The sequence below is a fragment of the Vidua macroura genome, chromosome 8, assembly GCF_024509145.1.
Source record: "Vidua macroura isolate BioBank_ID:100142 chromosome 8, ASM2450914v1, whole genome shotgun sequence".
Classification (NCBI taxonomy): Eukaryota; Metazoa; Chordata; class Aves; order Passeriformes; family Viduidae; genus Vidua; species Vidua macroura.
Genome location: NC_071578.1, coordinates 14,398,304 through 14,408,301, shown reverse-complemented (window position 1 = coordinate 14,408,301; position 9,998 = coordinate 14,398,304).

Below are 9,998 nucleotides of genomic sequence, written 5' to 3'. Positions count from 1 at the left end.
TCTCATGAAAATAGGTCACTTTCTGTGTCAGTATGTCAGCAAGCAGACAGGCATGAAAGCTACCAGGGGGATCTGTGCTCCTTTCTGTGTTACAAGAGACTCTTCTCTCTCTCTCTGGGGGAGGCAGCTATTTTTTTCCCCAAATGTGATGAATTCACTGGGTGTTCACAGGGGCTGTGTGCTACTTCACAAGCTCTTGCTCGCCCACTTTCTAACTCCCGTTTAGTACCACAGGGGAGATATTACCTGGTGCTCTACCCGGGCATGATTGATGAAGGAGGCACCAGGTAAGCTACTTGTGCAGACCTTGCCCCAAGTTATGCAGCCTGAGGGACAGATCTCACAAGCTGCCCTAGGCAGTACCCAGAGTGACTTGGGACCAGCACAGCGTGCTCCTGCCTTCCTGTCTGCAAGGTGCGGGGATGAGCACATGGCTGCTCCTTCTTTATTAGGACCTTGTGGGAACTACTGTTTGAGATCATCCCATATTTTAGCAATGGCAGGCTGTCATCAGCCCTGAATTTCTCGCAGACTTCTTGGTGCTGAGAGTATTGTAAAGACGGTCTGGTTTTGTGCCATTGCGTTTTGTATTGCTGTTTGGGAGCTGTGTACCCATGCCAGTTACTAGTGTTTATTAAATTTCAGGTTAGATCCCTGAAAGGTTTTCTAGTAATAAGTTTCTCAGTATAGGAACTGAAGACTGTGAATTACAGACGTGCTTTTTTTTTTAGTTAATTATTTGGAAGATATTCTTGTCCATAGTACCCTTGTCACTAGAGAAATCCCTGGACAGTGGTTTGGAAACCACTGGTCTAGCTAGCCTGGAACACGTGGGAAAAAAAACATGGCACTGCAGGAGAAGAAACCACAAGGTGGCAATCTCTCGCCGCACTTTTACTGGCAAAATAAAGATCTGGCAAAAAAAAAAAAAAAAAAAAAAAAAAAAAAAAAAAAAAAAAAAAAAAAAATTGCAGACAGTAACTGTGTAAAGCTGCAGAAGCAGTTAGTCACATCCTTTATCTTCCAGAGTCACAGCCATCCAGTTTTGATGCTGGATTTTCTCTTCCAAACACTTTTCCCTTTAATATGAAAATCTCAGTCTTGAGGAGCTGGATCTGTAGGCTACTCTTTGCTGGCTTTTCCATCCTTTGCCCCCAAATAGGCAGCAGATGTTGCTTGTTAGATTGCTAACTACCGGTGCTGCTTGTGTGCCTGCAGGCAGAGCTACTGTGTGCTTGGAGAGGAAATTTCCTCCTGCACTGGAGGCACTGTCTGGTTCAGGGCATTGCTAACCTCATGTTATACTGAAGTACAATATAATGGTTGCATCAGCACCCTGCTTCACACTCTGACATGTCTCAATGGGAGGAAAATCACCTGGATGTTAGGACTAGGCAGTGACCTGCAGGCTGAGAGTGTATTTGGTCTTGAGGGGATTGCAAAGCCATAGTGGCAGTGGCTCCACTCCGAAAAAGATGTGGCCAGAGGGTGCAAAAGCTCAGAAGGGAAATAATGCTCAGTTTAAGGTAGAGCCTCCCTTGTCCTGCAGTATCAAACACCATCTGTTGCTATGAGCTCTCTCTCGATCAGGACATAGCTGTGTTCTTGCCAGATGTTAGCTTACATGTGCTACATGTAAAAGTAAACTGGTGTGAAAGCTGTGGTCAGATGTGCTTTCAGTAGGATTTGCCCTGCATAAGTGACGACGTGCTAGCCAGCCTCTTGCTGAGAGGATGCACTCCAGAAGTTGCAGGTGTGTGGTTGGAGTGTGTTCAATGAGTCAAGATAGGAAATATCTTCCAAAGCTCCAAATAAGACAAAACAAACTCAGCTTTAGCACATGCTCAATTGATTGAGTCTTTGGCAAAGTATGATATGAATTTGCAATGTTCTCACTGAGGCCTGTCCAGGCTGTATCCTGCCTGGTGAGTCCTTCAGCAAGCACAGCATAGCTGTCCTTCTTCTCTTATGCTGAATCTTACTTCTTTTACCTGCTCTTCCCTAACTCTTCAGTTAGGAATGACAACCTGATTCCCACTCACCAGCACTGTTCAGGTTCTGCTTTACACTATGTCTGCTACCACTGAGATCCCTCTTGCATCACAGCCTGCAATATCCACAAACCTGCCAGTGGTGACTTCTCTAGTCACCGCTGTCCTCTTCCAGCTCTGGCTCTTCAGGTCCAGACGGGACCTGGAGGAAGTGGGAAGCATGAACATGGGGAGTTTCCTAAAGTCTCTTTACATCACCCTGACTTTAAGGTCTGAAATCACAGTCCGGGAGGCTGTGGGTGGCAATTCACTTCCTTCCTGGCTGATGGGAGCCCAGGGGCTCTGCTGTCCGCTGGTCCTCTAGAAAAGGGCCAGGAGCCACCAGGGACTCCTAGTGGGGATAGAAATGTTAGCAATCCAAATCATGATGGGAAACAGAAGGAGTAAAAAAAAAAAAAAAAATTTTTTTCCTCCCCAGAAAGCAGGAGGAAACCTAGCAAGGACAAGGCTGGCTTCTCCTGGAACATATGTGCAATCTGATTGTCACTAATGCTCAGTAGCCAGATTAGAGAAGATACTTTCCTTAAGTAAGTGAAATAAGCACTGTGATGTGGGATATATGATAACTTCAGAAGCAGAAGGAATAAGACCCCAGGCAAGAGAGCTCCAAACGGTGTCTTTTTTTTTTCCTTTCCTTTTTCCATCTCTAATCTGCGGTGTTCAATTAACCCTCTTTCTCTCTCCTGGCCATAATGGCTGCAGCTTTGCAAGGCTTTAGCCAGCCTTCACGATGATGATGTGTTAAGCACTTGGTTTGTGATAACCAGTTTTCTCCTGAAATGATACCAAAAATCTGCTGTTTTGATTTAAACTGTTTTCCAAGCATTTTGGTTAGTAACAAAAGACAGTCCATTCCAAGAGAATCTAGCTTGAGGAAGCCATGAAATTTAATTCATTTTTGCAACTTAAATATATAATCAGTGACATATGGTAATAGTAAATACAGGGGGAATGTCATTGTTTCAGTCAAATTTGTGCATTCAGTCAAAACCTAATAGCTGTAACATCAAACTATATTTTCCATTGAACAGGAAATAAAGCATCATTTTTTTCAAAGAAAATAGACATGCAATTGCATGCCTATTATATTGCTTATATAGCTTTATTTTTAGCTTTCTCAACTGTTGCTGTTCTAAAGGACACAGAAGGGGATCTGTGGAGGGAGAAGATACAAGGCAATACCCAGTTGCTCATGGTAGAAAGGACAAAGTTGTCTGTGCTGTGAATAAATGCACTTTCCCTACAGGGCAATGACGTTCTGTGCCTGGGTTAGGGACTCTGCACCTCACCCCTCACTTCTGCTGACATGCCAGCCCTTAAGCAATGCTGAGGTGAGGATGAGTTCCTGTAAGGGCTCTGGAATTTATGCAGAAAAAACATTGCTTTTTCTGGGCAATGGAAGCAGAGTATTTGGTTTAAAGTCTATCTGACATCAGCCTGAGATTCCTCCCTCCATGAGTACAGGTCACTGATGTACTGCTGGCCTTTCCCCCTCATTCAGCGGTGCTCTCTTCTGAACCTCCGAATTTCGTGGTTCCTTATAGGCATTTAACTTTATTTCTACTATATGTATTTGTCTGGTTTTCAGGCATGACCCATAGTTTTCTCCTCTTGCTCTCTAGCCTTGAGTTTCATGTGCTGCTTCTGCGCACCAACAGTTTGCAGCTTTGACATAGCTGATTTGTCCTGTCTTTGTCTGTAACAGGGCCATGCTCTGATGTCTGGATAGAGCTGGTGACAGAGAGCTTATTTGCCCTATGCAAATAAATACAGCAGACAGGGGTTTACAATTTTATCATTACCTGAAATATTCCAATTCTTTTCTGTCTCTCTCACCCCAGCAGCTCCTCTGATTTGAGAGCATTTTGGCTGCTGTTTCTTCCCCTGAGCTCCATCTCCTCGTTGATTTCTGCACACAGTTCCTTCCTCTTTTTCATAATTGACTCGTTTGCTCCTCCAGTCTTGCACTTCATCCATCTTCTTACTTCCCCTCTCTGATCTAATTCTCATGTCCACTTCCTTCATTTTTGCTGCTGGAATGTAAAGCATCCCTCCAGAAAAATAGGTCTCTGTCAACTTTTACCATCCCCCTCATATTCCCTCTTCCTTCACCTCTATCATCTCCCCCAGATGGTGGGACAAATACTCACTTGCATTCATTCTCAGGCTTGTAAAATTGGCATGTTCCCTTCTCTTTCTTTTTCATGTGATGATGTGAAACAGGAATAATTCTGCACATTTCTCTGCTGCTCCGGGCTGGGCTCAATCTGAAGAAAAAGGTTTCCAAGGCTATTGTGGCCTTCAGGGCACTGCAGAGCTCCAGTCTCCAGTTGTGTTCTTACTCTGTATCTCTTTGACTGTGACAAATTGCTGCTGTATTTCCTGCTTCTCAAGATGTGAAAGACAAAAGTGAAATCAGACCTGGCCATTGATGAGTACAGAGAAGTTAATGGAGCCAAAGAGCATTCTCTGTCCAAGGGCATTGTTGTACACTGAAATGTTCTCAGTCATTATGTGGATTTTTTTCTGTTTGCTGAAGAGGTGCTGGGCAAAGGGGATTTCTGTGTGCTGAGATGGCACCTGATTTGAACCCCCAGTGCAATTCCTACAGCTTTATGGAAACCATGCATCTCAGTCTTTCAAGGACTTCAGAAGTCCTGCTGGGACTTTAGCACTTTGGGATTTCACAAATTCTCTCCATGGACAAATCTGCAGGACCAGATTGTAAGAGAATTTTTGAGATCATGCATCAGAAGTCAGATAAAGTAAAACAATAGGGCAGATAAGGGAAACAATAAATGCTGTTTTTTCCAACAAAGTACACGGTCTCTAATTTCTCACAGAACTGGAAATTAAATTACAAAAACTGAAAATACCCTGAAAAAAAACATTGATTGGTAGCTGCCTAAAACTCTGTTTCATCCTCCCAGTTTCATTCTGTGGTGTGCCACCGAGGGAGAGCCCACACTCACAACCTTTATGGCACCAGTGGGTTTTTTTTTGCCCCTGTCCCCCCCACCTTTTTTTTTTTTTTCCAGGTTTCTTCATTATGCAGCTAGTGAGTACAGAATGACTCTCAAAGAAACATGCTCTAGTTTCCTATGGCTAGATTTGGAAATACCAGTTTGTGTTCCTTTCACGCTGGCAAAAATGCAAAGACAACATTGCCAACTGTGCTTTTCCTGCCCAGGCCGTTGGTTTTGATGGATGCCTTGCCTTTGGCATGTCTGGAGGGAGGAAGCTCTCTCAGTAGGCTTGCTTTCCTCCCGCTGTGGCTGAGCTCCCTAACCAGCCAGTCCTTCTAGCTCAGACAGAGGTATTTGCTTTTTACAGAACTTCCCAGATCACCTACATTAAAGAGCAATATGTGGATACTGTATTAAATCAAGCAACTGTCATCTGTCTGTTTGATCAGGTTAGGCATGATACATAAACATGCTAGAAAATGGTTTCAGCAGTGGAGTTCAGGCTGTGACACCCACCTTGAGGCACTGGCAGTTTTAGGAGGTTGCATTCCAGACGTTAAGGCTCTTGTGGTGAAAATGATGGACGCTGCATTGCAGAAAGAGCAAAAAGCTCAGTAAAAAGAATCTATCATGCAATTGCATGCTCTGATGATTACAGCTTTGCCACATTCATTGGTCTTGCTCTTCTAAGAAATTGTCATACCATGCTACAGGGCAGAAGCTTAAGAGCTTGAAAATAAAGTGTATTTTTGTGAAGTATGCATAACACTCTTAATTTTCACTTGCTGAATTTTCTCCTTGCTGGCTTCTTTTAGAGCATCCATAACTCAGATTTACTTGACAGCAGTACAGAAACAGACATGGTTGATATCTTGAGAATCAAAGACATGATGATTTTTTTTTTTAAAGGGCTGTCTAGCCTGTTTTATCCTTCCCAGCCTAATGGAGGTTTGTTTGGTACAGGACATCCTCTGATGATAATAACTTTCATCATTTATGAGCAAAGTTTATTCTTTAGTGAGCTAAAAATGTTCCTCCTAAGGAGATTTCCCCCATTTTCTTTTGGGCCAATTTGTATAGCCTGAGATCTGAGTTTAGATTTCCGTTGTGCTTTTTCTTCCCTCTCTCTTTTTTTTTTTTTTTTTTTTTTTTCCTTCTGAAGAGGTTTCTTCTGCTGAAAATCTTCAGCAACTGCTCAGACCATTTACAAGAAGCATTTTCACAGGCAGTAGCTCTACAAAATAGAGGAAAAATCGAAATGACTACCTATAATAATGAAGTTAAATGCAGTTTTAAGTGTTTGTGAACTGCAACTGACTGAAAGGGTGCCAAATATTTTGCAAATATATACAAAAAGACAGGCCCCTGCTCTGATCAGCTTGTAAATGAAAAGAAAAGTACATTGGCAAGAGCAGAAGAGATGATATGACATGCTTTAAATAGTTTATAGGGAGCTGGAGAATTGTTGTTTATTTGGTGATGTTGGGAAAATATTTAATGTGCTTTGGTTAAGCTCTTTATAGAAATGCTTCTCCTCCCCCAGTTTTCTTTTCCAATGACTGTTTTGGAGATTAAAACCAGCAAGTTTAGAGTAGATGGAAAACGGAGAAACCTATTTCGAAATTGACAAAACCGCGGGTAAATCTTTATAGATACTTTTTATGTGAGTCAGGCTTTCTAAAGTAATTATCGTAATATAAGAAAGGATCATCGCTTCGCCGCCCCTGCGGACGGCGAGCCAGGGTCGCAGCTGGTGTAAATTGAGATCCCTCCTATCTGGTGTGCCTGGCTGGGGAGGAGGTGGCCGTGGCCCCTCTTTGCGGATTCCTGGGCCGTCCCGGAGCTGCGCCGGGCGGCAGCGGCGGCTCCCGGGACTCGCGGCTCTCGGGGCTCACCGCACCTCCGCTGCTGCCCCGGGGCTCGCAGATAACCGAGTGATTTTTAGCGTTTAAATGTTTTCTATACTAAGCCCACAATTTATTGAAAAACAGGCCAACAAACAAAAAAGCCCAAACCGCTGTATTTTTAGATTTAACTCGCAGCTGCTGGGGTGAGATGCAAAGTGGGGTGCAATTGCATTTCCGAGGGCACAGGACTGGGGCAAGCTCCCGGTGTTGGTTTGGAAAGCTCAGACAGGTAAATGGATATTTCCTGTAACGTCGTCTTCCCAGAATCTGGAAGGTGACTCTGGCATCTGGGAGGATTTTTGCCTATTTCCCTGCTGTTTCATGTTGTTGGTGATATCTCCGCAGATAAGTGACTTCATTGCATCCGGAGTTTGCGTTCAAAGCAGAGACTAATTGTGGGGAACTTTTCAGAATAAACACATTTCTCTTTCGAAGTAATGTGTTTGTAAGGAAAAAATATACAAAAAGGAGGTTAAAGTGGATAATTTGTTTAGTTTTTGTTTGTGGTTTTTTTTTTCCCCATTTACTACAGAAAACACTGGAATTTCGTTTGAAAATAGAACCATCCTTGCAGGGAGGCACGTTACAATATTTCGGCCTGCAATCACAACAAATATCCCCAAAGCCTTGCTCTCATCTTCTGAAAGCATAGAAAAAAAAATATTTAAAAATAACGAGATGATTTTGAAGCTCGTGTTCCTCATTTGGAGATGACCCAGAAAACTGTGCAGCTTCTGAAGCGGAGGCTTTAGGTCTTGGGTCAGTTTTAAGGGCTACTGCAAACCTCAGCAGAAGTCTTTGCAGCCGAACACAAATTTCCAGGCTTAAATTGCCTTCTTCCTGTCTCGGGATGCCAGGGCTCTGCACAGCTGAAATTGCACAGCTCTTTTCCCCGGATCCATTTACTTATTCCAGCGCTCAGAGCCTGCTGCCCCGGGCACCCTTTTGCTGCTCTGGGTCAGCCTGCGCTGCGCTCGGCAGCCCCTTCCCAGGCGCGGCTTGAGCCCTGCTCCCGTCTCTGCTTTGGCGGGATGGTTTCACGGCAAATCCTAGTTCGTGTATTCCCTGCTCACCCCGAACAGAGCCAGAGGTATGTTTCATCCTTCCCCACGCGTTATCACAGCGGCTCCGTACCGCTACAGCGCCTGCCCGAGTGAGCTGGGACTGGCAGGGGTGGCTGCCCCTCTTGTCTTGAAGCGTTTCAAGGGCAGAGAGGCAGGGGGAGTGGAGATTTCCGCCGGAGACAGCGCTGTCCGCGGGCTTCACCGGGGCCCGGGGCCCAGGCCGAGTGCTTCCCCTCTGTGCGGGGCTCCGCCGAACGCACCGAGCTCCGGGACTTGCCGCCGGGTCACCGGGACCGCTCCCGCCGCCTCTCGGGCCCTGACTGGGGCGGTCGGGGCGCACAAGTAGCTCCGCACGGACGCCGGGAGACGCTGGAGAGGGTTCCCAAGGGCGGGCAGCCCTGCCGGGACAGCGGGCTGCCCGTGCGCTCGGAGTGCCCCTGATCCGGCTGCCCGGGGCGCTCGTACCCGACCCGCCGGCATCCCCGAGGGCGGCTGGCGGGTCCCCGGCGCTCGGCCACTCTTGCGGCGAGATTTATGCCTCGATCCCAAAGCCGCGCTGCTGCCCGCAGCCCGGCACCTCCCGACGGCGGCGCGGAGGGTGTCCGCAGGTGGGTGCCGGCTCCCCCGCCGCGCCGGGCCCCTCACCAGCAGATGGTGCTGCGCCCGCCGCATCCCCGGGGCTGCGGGGCCCCGGCGGACCGCACCTGGCTCGGCTCAGCCCTCCCGCCGTCCGCCCTCCGTCGCCGGGCCGGCAGCGGCACCGGGGCCCTGCGTCCCGCATGGCCTGGGCGACGCGGGAACTGGGGCGGGCCACGGCGGCCGAGAGCCCAGGTAGGGCGCGGTGCGTGTCCCGGAGGTAGCAGATTGCTTGTGGGAGCTCGGGGCTTGCCCGGGAAGCGGCTGCTGACGGAGAGGATGTCCGATTCGGATGGGCAATCCTTGAAGCACCCGGGATTGTCGGCAGCCGCCACCGATCCCCGGCCCGGTGCCACGACCTTGCCCAGAGCTGGCAACCGCAGCCGCCTGCACTTCTGCAGTGCGCCGAGCCCTGCAGTCCTGCCCCGGTCCCTCCTGGCGGTCGCGACGGAGGGCTGGCCCCGGCACGGGAGTCCCCGTCGGTGCCATCAAACTGTGCTGTCCCCGATGCGGACGTTTCCACACCAGGCACTGCTGCTGCTGTCCCTCTTCTTTCCCTGCCGCCGGTGGGACACCGATGGGCCCGGAGGCAGGCGGGAAAAGGAGACCGACGGCTCGATTCCCCGTTCCCCGGTTCCCCGCGGTGCCCGATGGCCGTCGTGAGAGGACCGGCCGAGCCCCAGCTTCGGGCAGGGCGCACCGAGCGCGCCGCGCCGGGGCTCCGGGGTGCTGGCGGCCCCCAGCCCCGCTGCGCCCGTCGGGTCCCGCGGAGCCTCCAGCGCTCAGCCCCGAGGGCCTCGCCCAGCGTCGCGGGTCCCGGCGCAGTTTGGAGGTAACTCTTCCCTCAGAGGTAGTGTTTGGGTTTTTTTCCGGGGTGATTACCACCCCCCAAACTCCCCCCTCCCCAACCAGGGCCGTCCTCGCTGCCTTACCTTCTCTGTCGTTCTATAGCCGGCGATTATCTCGAACCGTGCTGGCCGGCCTCCGCGCGCCGGTCCCCGTCCCGAGTTCTCCGGTGTCTCCGTGTCCCGACTCCGTCCCGGTTTTGCGGGAGCTGAAAACGTCCGCTGGAGCCGGCGCAAAGCGAAAGCTCGGTGCTGGCGGGGCTGCGGCAGGGCGGCGGGCCCCGAACCGAGGGGGTTAAACCAGGAGCCTCCCCTTACCTTCAAAAAGTTAAAAATGTCTGGAGCCTGCATCTCTTAAAGGGGCGGTGCTGGCTACAAGGAGTCTTGGCACCGGCTGCGAGAAAGGCTGGTCAGGGGCGTGAGTTCCCCTCCACCAACACCAAAACATTGCAAAAAAAGGCAGAGCGCCCCACACTTTAGATAAGGACAATTAGCCACCAGCGAGCCCCTGCAGACAGCGAGTTAATTA